Source organism: Anas platyrhynchos, chromosome 2, assembly GCF_047663525.1.
Source record: "Anas platyrhynchos isolate ZD024472 breed Pekin duck chromosome 2, IASCAAS_PekinDuck_T2T, whole genome shotgun sequence".
In the NCBI taxonomy this organism is placed as follows: Eukaryota; Metazoa; Chordata; class Aves; order Anseriformes; family Anatidae; genus Anas; species Anas platyrhynchos.
Window position 1 is genome coordinate 101277389 of NC_092588.1, and position 27927 is coordinate 101305315.

At 43.3% G+C, this 27927-nt stretch overlaps 1 protein-coding gene across 3 annotated transcripts in view; it reads right to left on the reverse strand.

Moving 5' to 3' along the window:
- GLI3 (GLI family zinc finger 3) overlaps window positions 1-12002 on the reverse strand; it is a 217507-nt gene extending 205505 nt beyond the window's left edge. For 2 of the 3 annotated variants that reach the window (XM_027451340.3, XM_027451339.3), the window contains exon 1: window positions 4515-4921. The gene's annotated coding sequence lies outside the window, so the exon portion shown is untranslated. Of the gene's footprint in view, window positions 1-4514; window positions 4922-11840 lie in introns of those variants that run through there. The other variant, XM_005014945.6, reaches the window with a different exon arrangement.
- Window positions 12003-27927: the final 15925 nt, after the last annotated feature.

Here is a 27927-nt window from a genome sequence, read left to right on the forward strand (position 1 = left end):
GAAACCGCGCAGCACCTTGACAAATGGGCTTTCAAAATTTCATTCATTGAATAACCTTTAAGCACAAAATTGGCTCAAGTTCTCCTGGGAATAACATGACACATGTTGTTGGACAATAAGTATTTTCCTTTTTAATTAAAACTATTACACCAAATGCATAAACATGATTACAGGGAGTGAGATATAAGAGTTAACTCTTTCAGAACTAGGAAACAAGGCAAGACCCAGAATGCGAGGTGCAACACCCACCCTTCCTTCTTAAGGGTCAACAAATCCCAGGGTTAACTACCCGACTCACTGAAATTCACCACTGGCAGAATACATTTTCCCTTCTTTGACACTTAAAGGAGAATAAGAACTTCAAAGGTATGTTTAATGAGCTGCTACAAATACAATTGGTTAAAAGAGGCTCAGAAATTATGTACTAAAAGCTATGCTGTGCTTAGAATTACAACAGGAGAAGTCTCGATCTAAAGGGCCTAGTCAAAGTCAAGCCCCCATAAAACAAATCAAGCCTCACATAAACTTTGTAACCTTGTGTACTGACAAACACATTAAAACAACAGAATCACTCTTTAAAGGGGCTCTTTTTTCAGCGTAACTCGCCTTCCAATTTGGAAATAGCAATTTTGGCTATTTTTACAGACAGAATGAAATATCTAAAGTGTCTCTAAATTAACAAGTACCACTTGCCCTAGACAGCATCGCCTTTAGCAGCTCCTAAAAACTTCAGAAAAGGATCTTAAAACAGGAAGCTTAGTGAGCTCATAAAACTGTTGTTGGAGCCAGGAACACATAGCATATTTAATCTGCAAACTGTGAGAGTCTACAATGATTTCAGCAAGATCTGAGGCATGCCCTCAAGGTTTGCTGGGATCTGGGATTAGGGAGTTGATAAGAACCCTCTACTGCCCATGGACATGTTTTTCTTCTGCAGTTAAACACAAATGCATAGAGACGTTTGACTGCTGCTTGGCGTTACTGCTCAAGTTATATAAAAGCTTTGCAGCTCCTTTTGCTGTCAATATATCAAAGTTAAAAAAAAATCATCAAAGTGTGAAATTTCATTTAAAGTCTTTGCCAGTCTACAGCTCTATTTCACAGACCTATCAAATAAAAGTAAAGATGAAAAATACACTGAAAGAACTTGAAAAGTTTGCAACAGCACCCATGCCCTATTTTTGTTTATTCTGTCTCATTTTATTTGATTTTAAAGTATAACAAATCAATTGCCTTATAAAAATGACAAAGTCTAAAGGGAGGATGTCTATAAAACCTATGCTTAAAAGACAACTTGAAATCATTATTACAGCTGAACCTTTTGTTGAATAAAAAGCTTCCTCTGTAGCCATTTTAGCATTTTAATTGCCTAACTGCAAGTTGGCAGAAAATTTCCTGAATCTTCCAAAACAATCAGAATGACTACAGAATATGAGTGCCAGAAAAACTAAAGCCTTCTTCAAAGTATTCTTTAGCTAGGGATTTACAACAATTGCATAAAGAAGAAAAGTCTGACTTTTAAGATAATCTACTATAGTCTAAAAGCATTAACATTCCATTACTAAGGTTTTCCTGAGGATTTCATGACTCATTGATTCACTCTTCCTTCAAGTCTGCTTTTTCTTTGTACATTACTGTCTCTATATAGCTGAGTGCATGCAACACTGATCATTAAACTGCTTCCTTCCATAACTCCAAATAAATCCTGCTTTAATAACCATCAGATTCCTTATTTATCTGGCAAAGATGACTAACTTTTCACTAACACTCTGCAACACAAAAACATGCCATTCCTTGCTTGAATACACAGGATGAAATTCAAACACACTGCAGAGTGCAGGTAATGAAATAGCCTTCCCAAAAACGAGGCAGGAAGTGTAACTGAAACTTTTGAGGGTGGGTATCAAACGCCCACATTTATCACGTTAGAAATAAATAAATTAAAAAAATAAGTAATCCGCGAGATGAACAAATTCCACCTCAAAACTTTAACAATTTGGTTCCTCTAGCACCAACTCCAAAACAAACAGAAATGATTTACAACGATCAATACTTTAATTTCTCAGTTACAAAATGTTTTTGTGTTTGAAAATACACAATGTACCTTTCACAGCTGAAGATTACTTATAGCCGTAAACGCTGTCTTGGCCACTGCACGCGTTCTCAAGCCAAAAACATTACTCCACTTAGGCAGGAAAATGCAGGTGATGTCTTTGTTTTGTAGTACTTCCGCAGAAATGCCTTGGAAAACAGCATGTCATACTGAAAAGCATGTGCAATTATCTGAACGCAACTGTGCATTCATTCAGGCACCTTAAGCCATAGTTTTACTTCCACTTCTGCTTAAAAGAGAAAGAGTGTGCGTACACTAAGGGAGCACACTTCTTACTCATTCCTCTTACTCATTCAAAATCACATAATCCCGCTTTTAAAAGAAATAGTCCTCCCCCTTCATGCAGCCTTCTCTCATAGTTACTATTATTTATGTTTTTAAAATTGGGCTATACACCAGGCTGATAGTATTTACATACTAGCTAGTTAAACCCAAAGCTTCATTGTATAAACAGACTCTCAGGAGGCTGCCTACAGTTTACATTGTTAGGCTCATTCACCATTACTTTGGCTATATATTTCCTCAGCTGAAACGCAGTGGTGTGGTCACGGCAATTTTCACATTTTAAGGTTACTTTACTTTTAAAACACAGCATTCGTCTTCCTTCAAAATAATCGTGACATACGTAATTAAGAAAGTGTCAGATCATCATTAATTTTTAATAAAGGACCTAAATGAAATAATTATAGGAATCAATCAGTGAGGCACCTTTCCAAATTACAATGCAATTGCACAAATATTCAAACTACTTAAGGCTAGTTCCTGCAGATTTCACTACGTAACCTTGCACAGCACCAAAAGCAGTTTTGTAACACGGAGGGAGGACAAACTTGCTGATTTCTCACTATTCTGCTGACTTCAGCGCTTTCAGAACAGGTACCCGCAGCGCGCGCAGAAAGAGGGGGCAGCGGTGCCCTCTGAAAAACGTTTGTTAATTTAATTAGCCGCATTATCTCAGGGCCTCGGAGAAACTCCACTTCCAAGTTTTGCCGCAGCACGCACAAAAGAAACGAAGTATGCACGTCGAAGCTTAAAAAATCACGTTTATTGAGCCTTGCAAATCAAGCGGGAAGTAGCCGGAGCGCGGCGGCGACCAGCATTTCGCTGTGGACGGCCAGCCAATGCTCCTCTAGTTAAGTAGCCTCGAAAACGTGACACTGTATATCAAGTGGACAGCTATCCGTACCTTTGACTAAAAGGCTCTCTGAGATCCGTACAGCCCATCATTGCAAACTGAAGTGGCAGCTGGAAAATGTGGAACAGCTGGCAAGGAGCTGAGAGAAAATGTTTTACATAAATATATCTACATACAAACTGGCAGAAGGCCACGGACGCTGTACCCAAAGGACCGGATCAAAACTATGCACCAGAGGGTTAAAAAAAATAAATAAAATATATGGGGGGTGGAGGTGGGGGGTGTGTAGGGGGGTCCTTTTACCTTTTCTCTTCACGTGGTGTGTGAGGGTTTGGGAGTGGGCACGGCGGCGGGCGAGCTGGCGGGGAGGAACAGGAATTGTGTGTCAAGGGCCCGGCTTGAGGGCTCCCTGGAAGCGCCGAGCATCCACTTTCCTCCCAAGTTTTACTTTAACTTTTCCTCCCTGACTTTAACTTTCCACCCCCCCAAGCCCCCGCGGGGCGCCCACCCCAAACACACCCCACAAAAAAACAAAAACCCACAAACCCCACACACACCGGGGCGGGACGCAGCTTCCCCTCGCCCCTCGGGCTGTGACAGCGCCCCCGACCCCATTTCATCCCCTTTATTCCCCGTTAAAGTTTCCCCACACACACGCACACCCCAGCGCCAGCCATTTCGGGACCGGACCCCCCCGGGCCCTGAGTCTGGGGGGGAGGGGGGGGGGGGAAGGGGAAAGGGGTCGGGGGGCGGCGAGGGGGGCTTGGAGCCCGGCGAACAAAGAGCTCGCCGCCCCATATGGGGGACGAACCTGCCGCCCACGACCCCACAGCACCCATGGGTGAAGGGGGTCGGGGTCTCCCCCCCCCCCAAAGGGTGGTAGCGGGCAGGGGAGGCGGCGGGGGGAATGTGGGGGGGGTGTGGGGGTGCGCTGGGTGCTGGCTCGCCCCCTGCCCGCCTCCCCGCACTTTTTTGGGGTTTTTGCGGGGCTCTGGCAAGCCCAGCTCCCAGCCTGAGTGACGGGCTGGCATCGGCGAGCCGCTCCGAGGGAAAGAGCGGAGGAGGCGGGGAGGGGGGGAAAGAAAAAGAAGCAAAAAGAAGAGGGAAAAAGAAAAAGCCGCCGCCTCGCACCCAGCAGCCCGGGGAGGGGGGGGGGGGGCACACACAGGGGGACACCCCTCGGTCCCGTCGCGACCCCCCCGGCGCTGTTTTGTCTCGGCGCGGCCGCCGAGGAGGGAAATAAAAGCGGGGCGCCGCGGTACTCACGTGTCGGAAAAGTTGTCCCTCGCCTCTGCTCGCCGCCAAGTTTTACAGATGTTGCAGCGCCAACGCCGCCCCCTCCTCCCTTCTCCTCCTCCTCCTCCTCCTCCTCCTCCTCCTCCTCCCAGCGCTGCCCCCTGCCTCGGAGCAGGGGAAAGGCTCCGCTCCGGGACGCTCCCTACTCCTCAGCGCCCTCCGCTAAACTTTCCCCCCCCTCCTCCCTCCGTCTCCCTGCTCTCCCCTCCCCGCCGCCCCTCGGCCGGGCTGGGGTGGGATCGGGGTGGGACGGGGCTGGGATGGGGCCGGGACGGGGCCGGGCGGGCTCCCCGAAGCGGCGGCGCTGCCGGGGGCGGCGCCCCGGGGTGCGGGTCGGGCCGCGGCCTGGCGGGCTGCGAGGCGCCCTCTCGGCATGACACCCCCGCTCCCCCTTCCTCCTCCTCCTCCTCCTCCTCCTCCTCCTCCCCCCGCCGCCATCCCCCCGGCCCGGCCCGAAGGCGGCGACAGCCCGCCCACAGCCGGGAGGCAGCGCGGGGCGACGCCGGGCCCCCCCCCGGGGCGGCCCCCTCCTCACCCCCCTCCTCCTCCTCTTCCTCCTCCTTCATCCTCCAGCTCGCCCTTCGTCCCCAGCTGCACCTCTTCCTCCCCCCCCCCCCCGGCCCCAAAAGCGAGGATTTGGGGGAGCAAAACGCGCCCCCCCCCCCTCCCCGGTGGGCTGCAGGCTGAGAGGAGCGGGGGGCTTGAAGGCAAAGTTTCGCCGAAGCCGAGCGACTTGACCTAAAAACAGCGATTTTTGTGGGACCAGACGGAGGGGCAGGAAGGGTGGCAGCGGTGCCCACAGCTCCTCCCGGCCTCAGGCACGGCAGCTGCAGGGGAAGCCTAAAAGAGCACCGGGCTTACTCCTTCCCCTCGTCCCCCTCCTTCGGGAGCGACACCTCGGCTGCAAACCGCTCCCCCGGTGCTAAAATAAAAGTCTCAGAAAACATAAACGAGCCATTTCCACAGCCATTTTCCATCAAGCCAAAGGCGGGGCCAAGGAAAAATGTATATATTTAAGTTGTTGCCATCACAATGTCAAATACTTCATAGGCACCTTTGTTCATAACCTGGCTGGCAACAGCGCCGAGCAGAGATAGTTACCGATGTGATTCAGCAAGGTACCCGAGCTAGGACTGCCCCAAGCACGTCCCACAAAAATCAGCAGAGCTCCAAGACAGGCGCATTCGCTCCCCAAAAATGAACGACCAGCCTTTGACGCTGTGCGTTTGATGAAGCTTCCCTTCACATTGCTGTCGAAAAGGCACAAACCAAGAGAAGGCAATCTTATCTGACCCAAAGGCCACCACCACGTGTCTGAATTTCCTGTTGTTTTGTTTTGCTTTGCTTTCACCTGGAAATGTTCTCTGGGTGAGGAAAGATAGCTTTGGAGAGATGCCTGTAATTCAGGGGTGCCTCAAGCCCCAGCTGTGCCAGGCATCCTGGTTTGTGAGCCCACTTCACGGTGCTGGGAGTACCCTGGCTTTGAGGACAGACACACAGCAGCTAGACACCCCCACAGCAAGGGAGAGGTGCACGTCCTCTGACCCGCCTCACACTCCAGGGCCAGCAGATCCCCCAAACCTGGCTCCTGGGCACTGGGGGGATCATGGCATGGAGAGGGCAGCAGTCTGAGAGCCCAGCACCATGATGCCATAGCCAGAGATCTGACCATGAACCAAGGGGCAAATCATGGCCCTGCATGTGCAACAGCAGAATCTGAAGACAGACACCAAGAGCTGACTCTCTTCCACCTTTTTCATCTCACAGGACTTCCTTTTTGAGTCCTGGTATATTGTTAGCTGCCTCATCATACTGCTATAGCTGTATGGCATTGAGGACGTTTTGGTTTAAATATACATTTATAAACAGGAGGGTGTTCAGGTAAACCTCTAGTCACTTTAGAGGTCAGTTTAAGAGCTATATGATTCCTTCAGATCATAGTTCCCTTTTTTCCTTTTCTCTGTACTGCCTATTTTATATTGTTGCAGGTTTTTTTTTTTTCCTCAAACTTTTTTTTCAGTTTGGATAGTGAAAGTCTTCAAAAGTGATAGGGGAAATTAACTTACATACAAGGTGTTACTTTATAAAAGACACAAATTAATCTGCTTATCAAACCAATTATAATTCAGTATTGATGGACTTAAGATACTAATTTTGTTAATAGAAAGAAAAATGTCTGAACAGGGCTATGATTTTAAAGTTGAGGACAGCCCTTCAGATCAGTATGGCCCTCTTGGACTTCTGAAAAAAAGAACTTCCTGTTTCCTGGGAGTGTGGACATCTTGTTATATCATAAAATTATATTTCATAGGGTTGGTTTTTGGTGGTGATGGTTTTGTTTTGTTTTTTTAATTTCTGATTCACACCAGCTCCATTTAAGGCACACATTTCTGATGTGAACAAACAAACGAACCCCTTTCATTACAATCAAATCCTATCAAAATTAAGACAGTCAAGAAATTTTAAAAACTAAAGAGCAGTTACAATGCTTTGAGCTCTGTTTATATGGAGGGGAAAAAAAAGAAAAAAGAAAAAAAAAAAACTTCTGATGTATTTCTGAGCAGTGAAAGTCAGAGAAACACAGAAAAAAAACAACGAAGGTTTCTGCCTGTGCCTGTCTGAGTGGTCAGGCCAAGCAGAAAATAAAAAATGAAGGAGAGAGGGTGACATTTGCCATTTGAAATGTATTGTAAATGTTTCAACACCTTGACAATGAAGCACGTAACAGAAGCTTAGAGCATCCAAGACCCTTCAGCTAAACAAAATGAAAATGGGCAGCTCTGTTGAGGGAGTTGCCTTTCTTAAAATCTTTCATGTCTGCTTCAGAGGAATCGAACTTTAAAGAGGCAACAGCAAAACAAAAAGTATATATTAACAAAATGCATTGATTTTTCTACACATATGGACTGCCCCTCCAACTGCCTGAACTGTGAGACTTGTCTATTTTATTTCCCTGCAAATGGGCACTGGCTCTTACAGCAGACCTGTAATGTCTGCTGTAATGGTCAGTGCCCAAACCCATCTCTCTGACAGAAGATGCCACAGCCACAGGACATTTCTGCCAAAACTTGTATCACGCACAATCTTAGTGCATTTCTTCAGTCTGCCTTATTTCCCCACTTCTTCTCTGACTATGCCTTGAAAATAATAGGCTGTGTGCTCATGTTCCCCTTTAGCTGCAGGTAACCTGCCAACACCAGTTGCAATGCAAGAGACCTGACATTAGGTCACACCAAGAGCTGGTCTTAGCGCCACCAGCAGCACCACCCTCCACTTTCTCTCCAATGCCAGTGAGCATTTGGTCTCCAGAGATTGCCATCTTCTGTATTCCTGGTACCCGCTACCCCTTGGGCTCCCCCCCATTATACACACACAAAAAAAATTTGAAGCACTGGCACCCACCTCCCCATTGGCAGCCAGACCCTCAGCTGCTGCTTCTTGTTATCCAGGTTAAATGTCACCCCCTTGCAGACAAAACTATCAAGACAGTTACTTTTTTTTTTTTTTTTGGACACCAAGAAAATACCCTATTGGAATAAATCCTATGAAATGGGCACATCTACTGTGCCTTCTCAAGGTCTCCCTGCAATGATCTCAGGGAACACAGGCGAAGTACTGAAGTATGGAGACATAGCACTGATTTCTGGTCATTTTTGCAATATCCATAAAGCAATATCCATCTGGACAGATTGGAGAGCTGGGCAATCACCAGCCACATGAAGTTTAACAAGAGCAAGTGCTGGGTCCTGTACCTGGGATGGGGCAACCCTGGCTATACATACAGACTGGGCGATGAGACGCTGGAGAGCAGCCCTGCAGAGAGAGATCTGGGGGTTGTGGCTGACAGCAAAGTGAATATGAGCCAGCAGTGTGCCCTGGCAGCCAGGAAGGCCAACCATATCCTGGGGTGCATCAAGCACGGCATCACTAATCAGTTGAGGGAAGGGATTGTCCCACTGTATTTGGTGCTGGTGCAGCCTCACCTCAAGTACTGTGTGCAGCTCTGGGCACCACAGTATGAAAAGGACATGAAACTGTTGGGGAGTGTGCAGAGGAGGACAACAAAAATGGTGAAGGGCCTAGAGGGGAAGATGTTCGAGGAATGGCTGAGGTCACTGGGCCTGTTCAGCCTGGAAAACAGAAGGCTGAGGTGGGGACCTCATCACGGCCTACAGCTTCTTCACAAGGGGGAGTGGAGGGGCAGACGCTGATTCTATCTCAAGAGAACTTGGCTGCACACCTTGCAAAATGTTGCATGGCTGTCTAGCACAGCACAGAGGTCTCAAGAGATAGCTGGTGGAAGAAGAACAGAGGTATGAGGTGGTAGCAGGAGAAAATCCTCCAAGTCTGCAGGAGGAGAAGCTGGGGATACAGGGAAGGGTGCGTGGCCTAAAGTAGGATATAGAGCTGATACATGGATGTCAACAAATTTTGGGGGGACATAATCTTGCTAGATTTCAGTGGAAGAGGGACTGATCCCTTGTGATCAGGATTATCTTTCTACTCCAGCAGATCATCTCTCATCCACCGTCCTTTCTTTGACTATTTAATCTAAGTAATCTAGCTAGCTATTTATACCATACCCATCACTAGGTTTGAATGTCTTGCAATAAAATCAAACAGATCAAGTGATATTTGTGATATAATGATATTTTTACTCACTTTCCATCTTAAATACATAAAGATAACCTCTTCTTTATTTATTTTAACTTTGCTGTGATTACTGAAGGAAAAGTAACGCAACGATGTGTGGTTTACACATGGACCAAAAATGCATTAATTTCTGCAAGATTTTCTATACTTGTGGGCTGGCTATAGAGAAAGCCTGAGCTCTCCAGTTTTTAAGTATAAACTTTTGTTTAAGATACTTTTACCCTCTCTAATTTAATATATAGTTGCATTAAACCACGTCATTATTATGAACATTGATTTCATAAGAAGCAAGTTTTCTTCCAATAAATTTAAACCTTTTTTTTTTTTTGGGGGGGGGGGGAGGGGGACACTTTGGTTTATATGAGTGTAAACATATCAAGTAAACAAGCAGAGGGAGTCTCATATGTTTGCTATTTAAAAGAAACTCTACATACTAATTATCAGGTAGGAAGCATACAGGGAAAAGCAGAGTCTAACAGGCTGCTTCCAATAAAGACACCAAAATAATAAAATTCCACTCAGAACAAGCATAAATAATCTGTTTATCTCCTTTTTGCCATGCTATAATAAGAAATGAAATTGCTAATGGTGCTGATATTTAGGTTGTTATAATTAGCTAGATCATCATTAACATCCCCTTTAAATGATCTGGAATAGTTTCGACCTCTCGAGAGAGAATTGTCTCAGCTTCTCTCCTGACTGAGTGAGATGCTGAACTTCACGTACAAGGGTTTGGCAGTATTTTGCAAGGTGTAGTCACAAGCCCTTCTACAGGGCATGGAGTTTATAGAGATTCTTCTGCTGGCAGAATTTAACCCGGTTCCTTGAATGAAATAATCAGAAAAAAAGAAGACAGTTTTCCTAGTATATCCAATCCTACTTTAACATTACCTAGCACAGTTGTGTCTGTCATGGTGGGAAATATCATATATATAAAGGATCCATCAAAATGTCTTTTTTTTTTTTTTTCCAGCTGTTGATGCAGTGAGTTGGAAATATGCATTCTGAGGTGAAACATGGCATTCAGGCACTCCCCAAAGAAATGACTAGGTTTTTCCCTAAGCTTTAAATCTACTAGCCCATATTTTAGAGTTAAAGCATTCTCAAATACCACAGAAATCTTGCAGTCTTCAGACTTTTCATCAGGTTCTTAAACAATTATTTTAATAGCTAGTTGATACCCACTGTCATAGTTCAAACAAACATACAAGGGATTCATTTGCTTTTTCTTAATGGCAACAGGAAAAACAGATAAACGGCTCCTAAGCAATTTAATCTTGGCCCTACGTATGCACAATGAGACCACTTAATGAGCATTTCTGAGTATCTTTTTCATAGTTTTAATGCTTTACCACTACAGTAGTATCCCCAGTTAAGGTTGTCCTGCGTAAAGCGTGACAGTAGTGTCTGTATGTTAGTTAGCTTTCCATGTGCTTTCAGACATCCCTGGGAAGTGCTGGTTTATCCTCTCTGGCCACCTGGGTGCAAACTCAAATCACGTCAGGAATCTAGCTGGTTTACTGGCCTTAATCTGTCCTCGATGGACATTTGTCCCTACAGAAAGATGCAGCGCAACATATTTGATGATATCTAGACAGGTGACATCTGGGATTAGTGAATCTAAGGAATGAATTTCTCATCCACCAAGACCTCATGTGATCTATCTATCTATATCTACCTCTCTTAATCTCTCAGTCTCACATCTATCTGTCTGCACCACTTGCTGGCTGAGTCCTGTTGTGAACAAGGCACTGAGCTGCGCACCCCCCCAACTGGATCAAATAAATGCACACATATTGCACCAGGTGATACTTTGGAGGGATTGTCGGTGACTCTGCTCCCACCCTTAACCCTGGCATCATGCTCCAAATCCGGCGACAGTCCAGAAATACAGCAAATCTAGCTTTACAGCTTCTAGTAATGGATGAACAATGCCACGCAACAACATAAGGCTGTTCTGTTGGTAAAAAGTTAGTACATCATGAAATGCTAACAAGCTTGAACAGTCGGAATTTATACCAGATGAGAGATTTTCTGTTCGCCTGCAGCCAGCGTACCTGTATTTGGTTAATTCAACAGAAAGGTGGTCAAATGTTCACAGAGACCAAGCTGCTGCTGGTGTGAGGCCCAGCAGTGTGCAGAGCTCTTGTTAACGACAGAGCAGTTACATGCACAAATATGTATGCACGCACACATACAAAAATCCTTTTATAGCCTCTCATCTTTCCTATAGTTATTTTCCCTTGCTGATCATTTGCATCAGCCAATTTGAGCCCTCCCTTTTCCTCTCCTGCAATGAAGAACATTCACAAGAACCTGGGAGGAACTGGCTGTTCTGAACTTGAAACATGCTCCCTCTTTTTGAAAATAGCCTTATACTTAGTTCTCTGGTACTACTTTTTTTAAAAAAACGTATTAATCACAAAACAGCTGATGATAGAAAATACAGTAAAGTTGAGCTCCCTCTGTCTAAATTTAAGGCCCTGGTCTGAAAAACTTAAGTTTTCAATATTACACCTAGCTAGTTACACAAAGTGAGATAAGCAAGCTTTGTTTCTTCCTAGGACCTAGCAAGCAAAGGCACAAAAGAAAGGCTGAGAAACCTGCAGATATTTGGGGAAGAAAAGACTGTGATCTTCCTACCTTTCATCACACAAATTCACAGAAGTCTTCCGTGGAAGTTTGGAGAGGAGTCCCACAGTGCAAAACCTGCCTTCTCCTACTCTGGTCCGGCTGTGATCCGAACCCCTGGCACTCTGAAGTCAAACCCAGTGCCAGGTGGAAGCTAACAATCACTGAGCTTCCCAGCAGTTTTCAATGTCCTTCAGCAGCCAGGGACACACATGTGCCTGTAGGTCTTAAATTAAAGCATAAATGACATTTTGCCTTAGCAACTTTTTTTTTTTTTTTTTTTGTCAAATAAGAATCCTGCTTCCTAAGCCCGTCCAGATTTCACTCCATAGCACTGAAGTCAGTGGAATTTTTGCCATGGGTTTGGATGGGCATGAGGGAATGCAGCTAATTCAATTGAATTTACTGGAGTTACCCCCATGCTTAAAGTAAATGTCAATGTTTGGTATGTTCGCAGCATTTCATCCTAAGGAAGCTATTTGGAAAATAAAAAGTAAAGGAGCATTTGTCTTATGAAATTATGACACTTTGTCAACAGGCATCTAATTTGTCAACTGTTGGCAAGAAAATCTGAGAGCTACCTAATAAATTGGAAGAACTGTGTGTTATTTTGCTTGAACCTAAAAGGTTTCAGTCCTTGTTTTGGTTTAACCCGGCCGGCAGCTAAACACCACACAGCTGTTTGCTCACCCTCCCCATTCCCTCTATGGGGTGGGGGAGAGAAACGGGAAAGTGAAGCCCGTGAATTGAGATAAAGACAGTTTATTAAGACAGGAAAATAATAATAACAATAATAATAATAACAATAATGATGATAGTAGTACTACTATTAATAATGTGTACAAACAAGTGATGCACAATGCAATTGCTCACCACCCGCTGACCGATGCCCAGCCTAACCCCGAGCAGTCCGGCCCCCTCCCCCCGGCTAGCCACCCCTATATATTGCTCAGCATGACCCCAGATGGTATGGGACATCCCTTTGGCCAGTTTGGGTCAGCTGTCCTGGGTCTGTCCCCTCCCAGCTCATGCTGCACCCGCAGCCTGCCCGCTGGCAGGACAGAGTGAGAAGCTGAAACGTCCTTGGCTTGGTGTAAGCACTGCTCTGCAACAATTAAAACATCGGGGTGTTATCAGCACTCTTCTCAGCCTAATCCAAAACATAGCACCCTACCAGCTACTAGGAGGAAGATTAACTCTGTCCTAACTGAAACCAGGACAGTCCTGTAGTGCTCAAGCAAACAAAAAGCCTGTGAAATTTTACTTGAACAAACATTGCTGGCTGGTGCTAACTTGTTAATGGTACTGACACAGCCCAGCAATTGGCCAACCAAGAGAACACAAGGAAAACAATGTAAGATGTGCTATAATATATAGCCTTGCATTTCAAGCCAGTAAGACAAAACCAAACACAAGTTTTGAAAAAAAAAATCAGAAGAATTACAGTTTTTAGGTTGGAAATATCATTTCAAGATCTGTACGTTTACCCAGCACAGTAAGACCAATGCCCCTTCAAAGGCACTAGAACATTTTGCAGTGGAGACCAACCATGGTTTTATGATTATCATCTTCAGTTCAAGGAACCACCACAAATAGCTATAGAGAAAAAGCAAGCTTGCAAAATATCTCAAAGTGAAAAATAAGCTATTAAAAATAAGACAAACAGACTAGAAAAAATACCAAGACACCAAAAATTGTTTCCAGGTATTCATTTTACATGCATTTAGTGTTAAGCAAGCAAAACAGTTTTACACAATCCAAAGGAAGAATGCCAAAAACTATAAATGGTATCCATCCTATGTTCACCGTAAGCTTTCAAAATACTACAATAAAATACTACACCATCTATGGTGCAGATGGATGATTCTTTTCTCTTTTCCTTGATCTATTATTTTACCCTGTCAAATTTATTCTGCCTTATATTTTTCTTCCAATTACCATTAGAGTTAGTTGAACTATTAGGCTAGGTTTGGAAATCAGATGTCTGCCACTTTTCAAAACCTTATTTAATATGAGCACAAATGGGATCTAAACTGCTTTCATTTTAGGTAGCTTTCTGGATATGTTGTGTGAATGATGCACACAGTACGAAATACAGCTGAAATCTCTACAGTTCCTTCTGCTTATTCAATTTGGCCAGGGTTTCTTAGTGAAGGATATGCTGTAAAAATTGAAACTGTTCTAGGCTTGCAACTTTTGCTTTGCAGCTGTAAAGGCAGAGAAGACATGGCTAAAGCAGAATGATAGCCAATGCTCACATGATTCTGGGGTCTAGAGTTTGAGATTAATAAGAATGCACAAAAACCCATGTGATATAGGATACTTGAGCAAAGAATTGGATGTCTGAGGACACTGCACAAGTGAATTTAAGAAGGCTGATGGGTCCTTTCCATTTTTGTAAATAGATAAAGCAGAAGAAATTCATATGCAGAAGGCAGTAGTAAGATCCCAAGATCATAGACAGAGAGCACAGCTCATCCTTCACCATATACAACTTCAAGACTACCAACACCATGTCCCAGGCTTAGATAAGATCAGCTAATTTATGGAAAACAGGAAAGTAAAGAAATGATGAGCAGACAAGAGCTTTATGGAGAATTTGCAGCCATGATGCTGTCTCTTTCACCTAAACAGATAAACTTTGGTCAGTGCAGGCCTGTGTTCAGAAGAGCTCCTTCCTCACTCACAGTTATGAGCAGACTTCATGTCTACTCCACTTTAAGAGGCTAAAAGCTCATTCTCCAGTTTGAACCTTCTCATCTGGACACCCTTGACAGTCCTTGCATGGTGATTCACCCCTCCTAGAGCAGGTGACTAAGACAGGGGAGATGAATCAACCTCTGGAAACCCAGGGCTGATTCATCTTGCTGTCTGCGAGGAAGTCACTGGAGGAGGTCAGGCGCAGGCATTCAGCTGCCCCAGTGCTGCCTGGTGAGACAAATCCCACCTGGGCCCTGACATTGCAGCTCCCTGAGAAGTGCTTTCTTCCATCTGTGCTTCCTTCCTGGCTGCCAGTGACCTCGTCTCTGACTTCTGCATCTGCCCTCTTCACCTTTGCCTGATAAAAGCCTCCCATATAATACTTCTACTATGATAACATAAAAGGAACCCTGCTCATGAAGCCTCCTCAGCAGTATAGACTACTGCAAGCAAAACAATCCCGTCCCTTGTCTTCTATACCTGCTTCCTGAAGAAACCCAAGGAACATGAGATTCTTCAGCTCAGTGCAAATGAAAAACCTGCCTAATGCTCAGAGGTGATAACCACAATAATAACATCATTCCTCAGACACCCTGGAGCCTCCTATGGTGAGCCTTGTTTGTACAGGAAACTGGGGTAACGCAATGCTGAGAAACAATCCTTGCTGACTTCTGTTCCAACAGCTGAGCTGCGAGCTCCTACCTGCCATCTCCATACCGGGAAGGGAAGAGAAGCACAAGCAATGAAAAATAAACAGAAAACATCCAACCATCACAGCAGACCTCCAAAGTTTGTGTGCAATATGACAACGAACAGGGTTCACTCAGTTGCATGGCGCTCGGGAAAGGTATGACTTATGAGCAATGTGGAGGAGGAATTGTTCTGAAGTGGAGTGCCGGAAAGCTTAATTTATAGTTATGCCCCCCAAATCCCATTTAGCAGCCAAAGCATGATTAATTTGTTCTGCCATGTTGGGTTGTATAAGAGGGTGTGCTGAGCCCTGATATATGAGCAGTCTAATATCACTCACTATATCAAACCATTACAAGCTCCTTCTTCCAGAGCTCAGCCTGCTCAAGGAGGTTACAGACAGCTAGCAATCCACCTTTGGTGTATGATCTTAGATGAAATTTTATCACTCCTTATATCTATTCATAAAGAACAGAAGCAATGGACAGAGAACACACAGTTTATTAAAAATTTCTTGGATCATACATAAATTCTTTTGGTATTGATATTCTTTATGTACCACACAAAAAGAAGCATATCTTTACGGTCTAACCCAGGCAATTTCCATGGAACAGGGAGAAAATGCCTTGGCTTCAGAGTCACAGATGCATTATACATTTATACATAATATTCCAGTAAGCTTTTTATAAGGCCAGGTATCAAACTGTGATTGATTGGTGTGTTCTGCTCCTTCTGCCAGGGCTAAGATCAGTGGGCCATATTCTGCAGCCCTTATCCAGTTGCCTCTCTGTCTTTTACTGCCTAAGTCTGGGAGACATCAATGAGAAAGCTACCCTCAGCAAGAAAAGCCAAATAAAGACTTCAAAAAGTGGTCCTGTATTTGGTCTGCTATCTTTTGAAAATCTATTTAGATGTGTGGTAACAAAAGGAGGCTGCAGCTTCTCCAGACCCTGAGTTTTGAACAGCACAGATTGAAGTACAGAGGCAGACCAGCAGCAACTCTTCCTGTGTCCCAAATAGCAAAAAATCAGAACAGCAGCCTATCCTCCAGGGAAGGACAAGGACTCACCTCTTTATGAAGCATACAGAGAGATGAATTTTGCTACCCAGCTTGTATGAGGCCATTGTGAGCCTCGTGGGCTGGCAGAAATGCAAGGGGCTTACTGAGGGGCCTGCCTCCCTGGGCTCTGCTGGTGGCTCCCTCTCTTACCCGGGCTAGCATCAGCAGGAAGGCTGCTCCTGACGCTTGGCAGGGGATGGGAGCCAGCCTCAGGACACTGTGGGCTTCACAAACCAAAGCCAGTGCCAGCACCGTGTGCCCAGAGCAAGACAGGCCAGCTGCAAGCAGGTCCCTGCCTTTCAAGCTAGCTTCCAAATGCATCTGAGATGGAGCCGTGGTGAGGGTGGGTGAGGCAGCAGTGAGTCTGGAGGTGATAAAGGCATGAATCACAGGAATGAGGTCTGCTTTGGAGAAAAGGTAAGCACAGATAAATGTGAGGAAAAGTGTCCTTCTCAATTACAGCTGGATTCCAGCTATCCAGCAAGAAGTGGAAAGCTAACCAGAACTGTGAATGTGAGTAATAAATGGCAGGTACACGCCCTTCCAAAGCGGCAGATATTATCCCTACCATAACTTCTGATTGTTTTCCCCGTGTTATTAACAGCAACGCACTCTTATCTGGATGGCACCGCAGCCAGCTGGCCTTCCTCCAGGCCCCAACCTCGCATGCCAGAGGAGACAACCAACCCTCCTAACCATATTGGAAAAGACAAAAACACAGAGCTACATTTTATCTGCAAAACCCAAGACAAAAAGCAACCCACGCTTCTTCACTACCTGCCTGATCAACACACAAAACAACCCGCTCCTTAGAGTGGCTCTGGAAGCTCCAGAAGTGAGTGAGAAACCCTTCTGTGGAAAAACCCACAGAGGACTTTGTGGTGAGCTGGAAGGCACACACATGGATCTGTGCCTTCATCAGGTTCCCCTGCACTTACTCCCAGATCACTGGTGAAGCTGCTTCTACTTAGGATCCATTTCACGGGCTGAGAAAACCTTCCTTTCTACAGGGCATAATTGTGTGCATGTTTGGTTTTGTTTGTTTGTTTTGTTTTCCAGAACATCAGAAATGCCCGAGCATGTTCTGGCTTGTACAACAGACCTGTAGTGATTTTCTTAATTTTGTCTGAAATACATGAAAAAAAAAAAAATATATATATATATACACATATATATTTATATATATATAATATATACATATATAAATTATGTAAATATATATATATATTATATTTTATATATATAATATAATATATATATATATAATATATATATATTTATATATATATATTTTTCACTGATAAAGAATGCAGAACTATGGGACTCATACAACAAAATCTCATTCTTTCTTATTTCTGGAGTTATTTCTCTAGTGTACAACTGAGACCAGAGTACCACTCTGCTGGACACAGTAGTCATGAAACTAAAAGATAACACTTACTACATCAAACTTACTCCATTATGTCTATTTCAATGCTGACCTTACCTTGCCTCACCTTTCAAAAGGCTGAAAAATTCACAATTTCTTTCTCTTAATTAAAAAAAAATATTTCCACCAAAGCAACCCTGATGACAACCAATGGGCTGCCAAGAAAAATAAATATGTATTTCTCTGAAACAATGTTATCCTTCTTCACAATACCGACCTTTGATACAAGGACTGCTCTGAAAGCTCCATCTCCCTCTTGCTATTTAAAGACAGGGTAGGGAAAAGCTTTTGAAACAGTGTCAGGATGGACATGGTCCACCTTTCATCATATTTCAAATGGATTGCCTTTGAAATGTAGGTAAAGGAAACCACCTGACTGACACCCACCTTCTCACATCATTTGCTAAGGTTTTTCTTATCGTATAAAAATGCTACATCTGTTATTGAAATTTCAAACATATACATACGTAGGCTCACATTTGCACATGAACAAATATGCAGGGTTTCCAGTCCGTGAACTGGCTCTGACACTGGGGAGACTTCTTATGTGTTTGTGGGTAGGCCACAGCCCAGATTTAGGGAAAAAATTGTAAGTGTTTGAAGAGTTAAATTTTTCAAAGATAGAGTATTTAGACAAGTAAATCTTGTTAATTTTAGTGTAAGGTAAACATCTAAATACCCAAACTGGCTTTGGGAGCATCAGCTTTAATCTTTGTGAACAAGTTTTAAAATTTTCTTTGTCATCTGACCAAAAAAGCCTGATCTCTCCGTTATAGAGCTCAGAACTTTGAATTTCTCTAATTGTATGAGTACGTACAAACCAGGAGAACTTTGGGATAAATAGGCTGCTCTAGTTTCACTTCCCAACATAAACAACAGAAAAAAAAAAAAAAAAAAAAAAAAAGGAGAACATTTTTTTATTCTCTGACGTGTTGGAGTTTAGGAGGAACTCTTTAAAAACAGGTATGCTTGGTTTTCATCACCCTAGAGCACATTCAGAGCAATTCTGCTGAACTCACTGAAATTATCTCAGTGTAAATCTGGTTTCAGTGAGAGGCTTGAACTAAAATAAATGTATATGTTTTGACCGGTCATTGTAAAGTTAATGTTTTTTCATGAGTAAACTCAGAGGGCCAGACTCACAACCGATTTCGATGTCATTGCATTTGCTGCTTACATTAGTGGTACATTTGGCTCAGAATCTTCTCAAGTGGTGTATTAGCCAGACAGTAGATCAATAAACAACACAGATAAACAAATATCTTCTTCAGAAGTCTGCAAGCATTTCTGCAGAGGAAGGAATATGACCGTTAGGATGTTCTTTAAAATGTAAACACGTCATTATTCAGACGCTTAATTCCCCTCTTAGACCGCACAATAATAAATACAAATAAACACTTAAAATCTGGTTAATGTTCTTCAGAGCAACTATCAAGCTACAATTTTTTTAAGGGCAAGACAATTCTATTTTCATTCATGTTTCCTCATTACCAGCACTTAATGTTTTTGGTCAAATGATCCTTTAAAGCTGAGTATCCTTAAGTCCCACAGGAGACAGGGAGCACCTCGGAGGGGTGATGACCAGGCTGGCTGCTCATTTTGTGTCCTGAGCTATTTGCAGATTGAGCCAACATTTATGTAGTTAATCTATCCAAGGGATGGTTGCCCACAATTAGAACAGAATACAGTGCCATAATCATCCAAGCCACTCTTTTTACATCCTTAAAAGATGTATTTTGAAAAGATTTTTGCCTTTTTATAAATATTTTAATAGGCATAATGCAATTCTGCCCAAAATATCCATACAGGACACTCAGTAGGAATCCGTTCAGTGTTTATAGAAAACCCACTTCCATTAAGACACTGATCTTTGTCAGTCCCATGAGTGCTTGGCGTAAACAAGTTTCCTGTGTCTGTTCACACTACCTGTCCCTTTCCTTGCTCCTGGAGTCTGCAGCACCACTGATACACCTGGAATGTGTGAACCCATTTATTTTCCAACCTTTGGCTGCTTACTACCCTGTCAGGCTTTGCCTCTTCTCTCACAGTGGGAAAAGCTCTTAAAACCTTGTGGGGAGTAACAGGGCTGCTGGGGCCAGACAAGGAAATTCAGCTCCAAGCAGAGATAGGGAAGTTGCCTGGTGATGGGAGGGATTCATTAGGGAGTGATGGAAAGTGTTAAGGGTGGAAGGAAGAGAGAAGGCACAGGAGTGGAAGGGAGTCAGACATCTGGACATCTGGTTGGAAAACTCAGGAAATGTTAAAAAAAAAAAAAAAAAAAAAGGTTAGAAACACATTAGTCCATGGTTGGCTCATTTTCATGCGATATAGCTGTAGGATGAATATGGGTTGGAGAGGTAGGCTAATACATGAAGAACTGGAAGACTGATATTTGGAAACAGAAAGAGAGAAAGAGAGAGAGAAAGAAAGAAAGAGAAAAAGAGTGAGAGAGAGAGAGAAAGAGAGAGAGAGAAAGAAAGAGAGAAAGAGAGAAAGAGAGGAAGAGAGAAAGAGAGAAAGAGAGAAAGAGAGAAAGAGAGAGAGAGAAAGAAAGAGAGAAAGAGAGAAAGAGAGAAAGAGAGAAAGAGAGAAAGAGAGAGAGAGAGAGAGAGAAAGAAAGAGAGAAAGAGAGAAAGAGAGAAAGAGAGAGAGAGAGAAAGAAAGAGAGAAAGAAAGAGAGAAAGAGAGAAAGAGAGAAAGAAAGAAAGAGAGAAAGAGAGAAACAAAGAAAGAGAGAAAGAGAGAGAGAGAGAGAGAGAGAGAGAGAAAGAAAGAAAGAAAGAAAGAAAGAAAGAAAGAAAGAAAGAAAGAAAGAAAGAAAGAAAGAATAGCCAATGCAGTGGGAAGGTAATGCATATTCTTTTGCTTTGACTCATTTATTTTGCCTTTGTTTTTTTTCCATAAGACCTGGCAGGGATTTGCTCTGCCAGGGGCACTTCACTGTGCTACTGCTCTCAGGTTACATTGGTCCCATTTCCAGCTACAAACAGACTTGTGGGCATTGCTGAACTGATGGGAAGAGCCTTGCTGGGGGTATGGTCAGGGCTGCAGACAGTGATGACCCAGGCAACTAAAATGCGTGGGAGAAACATGTATTTTCTACAAGAAGGAACCACTTTTCTGAGTGTTCTGCCATGAAATGCCTTTGTGCCGCATGAAGCAGCAGCAGCCATGGCACAGCTGCTACAAACACTTTGAAAGAGCCCATTTGGTTAAACACAGCAGAGTTTTAACTTCATTTTCTTAACCTCTCATGTTATAGTTATAGCTTTTCAGGAGGACAACACATACTAGTTTTTGCATTTCTGTAAATGCTGCTGTTTCAAATTTCAGGAACTCTTGCTTCTAATATTTTTCTTCCTTTGGCTATTTTATGTTCCTTTTTTTTTTTTTTTTTTTTTTTTTTTTTTTTTTCCCTGCATATTTGGATATTGTCCAAAGAAATTAATTAAACTTGAAGGACATGATATTTGTTTCTTGTTTCAACCTCTTTCCCAGATTCCTGCTGCTGGGCGTTGCCCTTAATTAACAGCATTTTTGTTTGAAATCACATACTTAATGATCCCTATGTTCTTGCTCTTTTGTTTGGTTTAGTTTTTTTTTTTTTGTATTTCCTTCTTCTGTTTCTTTATTTTTGTTTTGTTGTTGTTAAAAAATTAAGCTTATTTATTTGTGAAGACTATACTGTTTATCCAAGTGAATAATATCTTTAAGTGGAAAAAGAAAAGCCAGGCCAATTTTGCTGTTACTTTACTGTCTCAGCTTAATAGCTCTGTGGTTTCTTTTCTTTTTTTTTTTTCTGTTTCTTTTTGTGTGTGTTTCTAATTCCAGCTGTGCAACACACATCAAACCAGTCTGTGGTTATACTTCTTGGTAAACTACACTACTTAACATTTCATTTAAAAAACAATTAGTCTTTCTTCCCCCCAAGAAAACAAAATGAAAACTATAATAATATTCTTTCAGTTATATCCACAGATACTGGATAATTGATTTCCGCTGTACATTAAAAAAGCATTTTTCTGTTTTGTTGGCAACACTAGACCTTTTTAATTGAATTAATGTTTCAAAAGGTAAACTGATTCAATTAGGATAACTTTTCAATGGAAATAGTGAGATGCAACAGAAACCATTTTTCAAATTTAGTTGAGGAATCTTGCGTGATTTCCCCAAGAAATGAAAGCATCCCACCCTAAATCAACTGGGGTTCATCTCTAAAAGGAGGATAGAGCCTGGTGGAACCACTCTGAAGCTGATCTGCTTGCAAAAATATTTTCTTCCCCATGTTAATTTAAAATATATGTATATAAAGACACCTTTTTTTTTTTTCCTATAGCAAGTTCCATATCGTCAAAACAGCGAACAGCATATTAAAAAATATATATATTTGACAAACTTTTTGGGGGTGCAAACTCAAGAGGAATTATTGTAATAGAGAATTAATGAGATCAGTACAAAACATTTAATGGTGTATCATGTCTTGAATGGAAAATAATGTTATGCCACCATCCTATGAAGTTTTGTTACTCAGAGCCTCCTTTGTTGCAGGTGGACAATATCATGCTGCTGGTCTGCCCAGGAACCATTGGTGACAGCACCTACACGAGGTGACCTACTGAGGCCAATAACTGGGCAGTGCGTGCAACACTCCTCTCACATCCCTCCTCAACCTCTTCAGATGCAGCAGAAAAACAGCTGCTCGTTTTTAGCCTGTGTGAGGATGTACGGTGACTTCACATGGAGCTTATAGCCTGGCCTTCAAAAAATCTTTTTCTTAATCATCATCAGACTAGCATCCGCTTTTGTTAATGACAGCTCAAGTCAGGCAAAAGAAGATGGGAATCCTCCCCCTTCCCCCCCTTCACCTCCAAAGTGACTAAGCAATCATTTGTTTTTCTTTCAAAGCTGGGATCATATTCCTTCAACATTTAGATAAGAAAGAAATGGAAGATATCCAGCAAAAAACACCAGCTGTCCTCCAGAAGACCACAGAAGTCAGATGGATGCCAGCACTGAAGCAGGCGCACTTAGGTGGACTTGGGAAAAACTACTGAAAAGAACTTTTCCAGGATTCAACCCCCGAGTTGTGCAATGGTGAATTACAAAGTCTCTGAGAACATGAGCTAGCAGAGCATGCACGACACTCAGAAATGCCTACGTAGCAAAATCTGACTGGGTTTAGCAGAGTGGTCAGCCAAAGAGACTTTTTGTTGATGATGTAATATTTGTAACTTGATAATCTGCTTGAGAAATGTGAAGAAGTTCTTGGAACTATTTTAAACTGCCTTGGAGGCAGCAAGTGTATTTGCAGCTGAACAGTTAAAATAGATCCATGTTAGGAAAACACCAATGTCTTTATTAGTTGAGCTTGATGCATAAAACAAAGCCCATTTACGTTAGTGTCTCTCTTCTCAAGCTCAGCAGTTTGGCTAACAGGCCAGACAGCATTGGTGACAGTACAAATTACTGATTAATTCCTTTCACACACCTTGACAGGGAGATAAGATAAAGCCAGACACACTACATGCATTTACGCTGGTGTGCCACCTCAGTATCCCAGATCATACTATGTCCTACTCCCTGCTTACCTACCAATGACTACAATACGTTTGCTTTTAGAAGTCATTGGATGAATGTATGAGCAGCACCAGGAAGAGAAGGGGAGGATGACCACTTCTCACCCAGTAGTATTGGTTGGGTATTGGATGGGTATATCACTCTTTTCGCCTGAAGAGGGTAGGCCACAGTGGTGAAGGACTGTGAGCTTAACAGGGGCTGAGAAAGGAACAAAGCAAAACAAAAGGCTTCCCTCCATGAATCAGGAAAATAGGAACTCTTCCCTCCTCCTGGCCCTGTCTTGATGCATCATTTAATGATCCAAAGGGAAAATATTTCATTCATCCTTGGGCCAGGAAGCAGGACTCACTCCTGTGTTGAGACAAGTCAATCCCAATTAACCACCTGGCCATCTCAATCCTGCGAACTGCTAATCACACTCAAAATATCAACCAATAAGAGAGGTTTGCAACTTGGTATTGCCAAGATAAAAGGGGAAAAAAAAAGAAAAAAAAAAAAAAAGAAAAAAAAAGGACTACCAGCACCTTAACAAACTAGGCAAGCACACAGTCACCCTCCTTAGTCCCCTGCTAAAATTCCCACTGGGAACAGATGTTTGAAGCTCCTCTTCCACCATCACTGTTCTGGTATCACATTTTGCTTTTGTATGATATTTGTTGAGTGATGACAGTTACAGTTCTGATAAGAAGATTGTGTATTCAGTATGTTTAATGATGTCCCACATAAAATTGTACCAGCATGTTTTCAGAAGGTAGAAGGAAGGTGCAAACACAATAGAAATAATAATTAAGCAACCTTAAGGAGGGGGGGAAGGAAATGAGCTAATTCCCAATTGCTCAGTGCCCAGTCACAGAGACCGAGGGCAGGTAAACAGGAAAAGAGAGGAAGGAGGAGGTCATTACACCTTTGGCCAGACGAGCTTCTCAGGGCAGTAGTTCGGAGTGGCTGCTCCTCTCAGCTTTAAGACGTGAGGAAAGATGCAGGCTGAAGGACTGTCCAAGGCTTGCATGGGGTATAGAGTTCAAACAGTCAGCCACCTAAGCCAGTTGCGATGACTTAACACCATTGTTACATGTCTATTGAGACTACACATAGTCCTCCTGTTAATGCATTTTTGTTTGAATTTTCTGGAACTTGTAAGTCACTGCAAATCTACACTTTTAAGTATTACTGTGAGTTAGAAGTAAAAATGCATCTTGGCTAGTGCTGAATTTGATTCTCTGCAATCTGACTCATAGTACACTCATGAGAAGATGAAGAAAATGCCCCATCTCTCTTCACTCACACTTCATTCCTTTTATTTTCATTTATTTTTATTTTCATAGTGGGGTACGAAACCTAGAAAAATACTAGGCCAGGTCTATTGAACCAGCTAGGTTCAATACCTGGGTTCATGGTGATCTGCGAGAGCAGAAACCCACAGGTTGAGAATTCACCAGGAGAGGGTCAAGGCACAAAAACAGCATTTTCTCCATACCAAGGATATCAGGATTTGCCAGAGGCATATTCCATAAAGAGCTTTGGGGTGCTCAGCCATGCAATATGCAAGTTGAGCAGTCTGATTAGAGAGGCTTTGTGGGTCATGATCCAGGGCAAAAATGTCATGCTTCCCTGCAAATGTGTCATAGGGGTGAAAGTGGAGGATGCAAAGGACACCACAATGTCTACATAGATCAGCACATGCCTGGAAACACTTAAGTACCTGAAAAGCCCTTAAGTCTCTTAATGGATCTTCCCTTAAGCCTTAAAAAGGTAGGGAGGTACAGCCAGGGAATCTGAGGAATTTGTTGATTGACCTCCATCAGTGGGAATTCTGTGGGATCCTGGATTCAGCTGTCCCCAGTGGGAACTGTGACCACAGGGCACTGGTGGAAATATGTTTTTTCTTCCCTTGCAGCTCAAGAGAGATACTGGCACAACAATGTGTAATTTAAATCTCCCCACTCCTGTTTCAGGGAATCCATGTCTATATCTTTGAATTTCCATATAATTCCCCTTTTTTTCTTTGCTGCTTGTATTATTATCTCTTTATCCCAATAATCCAAAAGTGTTATTTTCTCTTTAATTTGTTCCTACAGATGACAGGGCGGGCAAATCAAAAACAGAAGTCAGAGACCTTGGGAGTATAATGAAAATGAAATCGTGTGGCTCCAGATTAAAAAGAGGAAATGTATTAAACCTTTAAAAATACAGATTAATCAATTATGTATGCAAAAGAGGACACAAGAATTACAGTCATGAAAAGCAGAAGGAAATTCAGAAGTACAGTATATGCCTCTGGGATCCTCCTGACTCAAATCCAGCAAAAGGATGTATTTTCCCTCCATGCATGCCTGTAAATCCCATGAATGTCAAAGGGACACTGTTAATTTAGAATAGGTCCAAAATTTAGGTTTAGAGAAAAGAAAAAGAAAAGAGGCTTTATAAAATATTATCATAACAGCAACAGCTTAAAAAATAAAATAAAATTTAAGCACATTTCAGTGACCATTAAGGGCGGGGAGGGAAAGAAGGTATTTAACAACTTCTTTCACACTCTTACAACTCCCACACCAGAGACTAACTTACAGGCACTGTTACATTGGCTTTCACTGTGCTTTATACTAGTGGAAGAGTGTCCAAAATGGATGTGCTGAAGAGCAATACAGAGAAGCACCTTTGAAAGGGTACTTTATGCTTTTTAGGTTACTAGGCTGACTTGGCTTACCAGAAATACTGTAGGAAAGAGTGGGATCAAAATGTTGCTACCTAAATTTAGCATTTAGTATTCTGCTGTTGTAATACTTGGGAGACAGTCAGGTTGTCTCCCACGTAAGATCATAAAGAAGGAAAAAATTAAGAGTTATATATTTGTGCTTGAAGGGCCAAATTTTATTATACAAATTTTCTGGAACAATAAACTAATTCTTAATACAACATAAAAGCAGCTCCTCAAAGTGTAGCATTCTTTTTGTCTCAGCATTCTTCTCTTCCATTTTTACAATTTTCTATGACCATGTCTTTGACCATGAGGAGTGAATATCTCAGTGCTGTACTGAGAAATTACATAAACGTAATATTTATATTATACAGATAAATATTATGCAAATAAATATTTATATTTCACAGAATCACAGAATTTCTAGGTTGGAAGAGACCTCAAGATCATCGAGTCCAACCTCTAACCTAACACTAACAGTCCCCACTAAACCATATCCCTAAGCTCTACATCTAAACGTCTTTTGAAGACTTCCAGGGATGGTGACTCCACCACCTCCCTGGGCAGCCTGTTCCAGTGCCTCACAACCCTTTCGGTAAAGAAGCTCTTCCTAACATCTAACCTAAAACTCCCCTGGCGCAACTTTAGCCCGTTCCCCCTCGTCCTGTCACCAGGCACGTGGGAGAACAGGCCAACCCCCACCTCTCTACAGCCTCCTTTAAGGTATCTGTAGACAGCAATAAGGTCGCCCCTGAGCCTCCTTTTCTCCAGGCTGAACAAGCCCAGCTCCCTCAGCCGCTCCTCGTAGGACTTGTTCTCCAGGCCCCTCACCAGCTTCGTCGCCCTTCTTTGGACCCGCTCAAGCACCTCCATGTCCTTCTTGTAGCGAGGGGCCCAAAACTGAACACAGTACTCGAGGTGCGGCCTCACCAGAGCCGAGTACAGGGGGACGATCACCTCCCTAGCCCTGCTGGTCACGCTGTTTCTGATACAAGCCAGGATGCCGTTGGCCTTCTTGGCCACCTGAGCACACTGCTGCCTCATATTCAGCCGATTGTCCACCATCACTCCCAGGTCCTTCTCTGCCTGGCAGCTTTCCAACCACTCATCTCCCAGCCTGTAGCTCTGCTTGGGGTTATTGCGCCCCAGGTGCAGGACCCGGCACTTGGCCTTGTTAAACTTCATGCAGTTGACCTCAGCCCATCGGTGTAGCCTATCCAGATCCTCCTGCAGAGCCTTCCTACCCTTGAGCAGATCGACACATGCACCTAGCTTGGTGTCATCTGCAAACTTACTGAGGGTGCACTCAATGCCCTCGTCCAGATCATCGATGAAGATATTAAAGAGGACCGGCCCCAGCACCGAGCCCTGGGGGACGCCACTAGTGACTGGCCTCCAACTGGACTTGACTCCATTTACCACGACTCTTTGGGCCCGGCTATCCAGCCAGTTTCTAACCCAACGAAGCGTGCGCCAGTCCAAGCCAAGAGCAGCCAGTTTCTTGAGGAGAATGCTGTGGAAGACGGTGTCAAAAGCCTTGCTGAAGTCAAGGTAGACCACATCCACAGCCTTTCCCTCGTCCACCCAGCGCGTCACTTTGTCATAGAAGGAGATCAGGTTCGTCAAGCAGGATCTGCCTTCCATAAACCCATGCTGACTGGGCCTGATCGCCTGCTTGCCCTTCAAGTGCCACGTGATGACTCCCAAGAGGATCTGCTCCATGAGCTTCCCTGGTACTGAGGTCAAACTGACAGGCCTGTAGTTCCCCGGGTCAGCCCTCCGGCCCTTCTTGTAGATGGGCGTCACATTCACTAGCTGCCAGTCAGCTGGGACCTCACCCGATAGCCAGGACTGCTGATAAATGATGGATAGTGACTTGGCCAGCACCTCTGCCAGTTCTCTCAGTACCCTTGGGTGGATCCCATCCGGCCCCATCGACTTGTGC